Source organism: Petaurus breviceps, unplaced genomic scaffold, assembly GCF_028583685.1.
Source record: "Petaurus breviceps papuanus isolate PSGF00001 unplaced genomic scaffold, PetGlider_PUasm1.0 90451, whole genome shotgun sequence".
Taxonomy (NCBI): Eukaryota; Metazoa; Chordata; class Mammalia; order Diprotodontia; family Petauridae; genus Petaurus; species Petaurus breviceps.
The window spans coordinates 665,723-667,481 of NW_027187258.1; the positions used below are offsets into that span (position 1 = coordinate 665,723).

The 1,759-nt window shown below is 53.0% G+C and overlaps 1 protein-coding gene across 1 annotated transcript in view; it reads right to left on the reverse strand.

Annotated features, from left to right (window-relative positions):
* The window catches only part of SHROOM4 (shroom family member 4), a 128,300-nt gene that overhangs the window by 31,757 nt on the left and 94,784 nt on the right, over positions 1-1,759 (reverse strand).

Genomic DNA, 1,759 nt, shown 5'->3' on the forward strand with positions numbered 1-1,759 from the left:
GTGATGATGATGATGATGGTGATGGGGATGATGATGGTGATGATGATAGTGATGATGATGATGATGGTGATGGGGATGATGATGGGGATGATGATGGTGATGATGATGACAGTGATGGCAATGGTGATGACAATGAGAATGATGATGATAACAACATTTACACAATGCTTATTATGTGCCAGTGTTAAGTACTTGACAATTATTATCTCATTTGAGCCTCACAAAAACCCCGGGAGGTAGATGCCATTACTGCCCCCATTTTACAGTTGAGGAAACTGAGGCAGACACAGGTAAAGTGACTTGCTCAGGGTCACACAGCTAGGAAGTGTCTGAGGCCAGCCTTCCTGACTCCTGACTCCTAGCTGCCTATTCACTGAGCCACCCAGCTATCCACCTAGCCGCCCCTAGGTCTGGAGACTTTGGGCCCCATGTTCTTTCTGCATCCCTGAAACCCAGGAGCCTTCAGGAAAGGCAATCAAGGCAACCATGGTTCCTGTTGCTCAGCAAAAACCAGGATGAAGTCAAGGAGACCATAACATAATTGGGGCCCTTTCCTTCTTTGATTAGCCATGTTTACTTTCTGTGCTTCTTCCCGCCTTCCCCCAAAGAACACATTCCATGGAAGCCACATGAAGGAACGGCAGCATAGCTGGCCCAGTGCACCAGGAAGAGGGCCCTGGAGAGGGCGGCCAGCTGCTGGAGAGAACAATGAGCCTCTTGTTTGTCCAAGAGAAGAGGGGAAGATGCTGCTTGCCCCACTTGGGATGAAGGAGGCGGGCATCCCCCAGGGATTGTCAGCCCCGGCTTTGGGGAGCATGAGTGTGTGGCGAGCTGTCAGCTGACCCTGTCGGAGGCCAGTCCCCCTATGCTCTTCCTCCTCCATAAAGAAGGGCCACAGGAGCCCTGCTTCTGTCTTCTAGCTCAGCATCTGTGAGCCCAGGCAAGAGCACCCTCGGCTCAGGCTGTGTCATGGACCCCAAAGTCCACTGTGAAGCGCCCTGGAGACTGGCACAATTCAAGTCCTGGCACAGTGCCTGGCACACAGTAGGGATCTGATAAACACTGACTATGTCACCCTAGGCAAGTAACATAAGCTCTCAGTATCATTTGCTTATCTTCACTGGGAGAGGGATTTCATCCTGTCTTCATCACGTCTTCAAAAAAAAAAAAAGAATTTCCAGGTGAGGAAACTGGAGCTGTAGGAGGTCACCCAGCTAAGTGTTTGGCGAGGCTGGGCCCAAAACTAGAGGAGGGCTCAGGCCTCAAAGGCCCCCCACCCAGCCCTTAATCGGCCTTTCTTTATTCCAGAGGACAGAGATGGGAGAAATCCTGCTGCCTTGGCACATTGACATCTTTCTTTGGCCGGGGCCCCACTGCTGGGACTGCTCCCCACTTTCCTATCTCGTCTTCAGTCTAAAAATGGGGACACCTGTAAAGCTAACTGGCCTCAAAGTATTTGAAGGAGCCTGCGATAGAGTTAGGCCCCAGATATCCCCTGCCCCCAGCCCAGCCATGGTACTTCTGGGAAGAGATCCCAAGGAAATAACCCAAAAGGGGAGAAAATCACATTTGTCCCGAGTGCAAAAGATTGGAAAGAACCCAAAGATGAGACACTGGAGCCTGGGCCTGGGGTCTGGGTCCTGGGTCCTGGGGCCTGGGGTCTGGGGCCTGAGGCCTGGGGTCTGGGTCTAGGGTCCAGGGCCTGGGGTCTGGGGCCTCGGGTGTGGGGTATGGGGCCTGGGGCCTGGGGCCTAGGTCT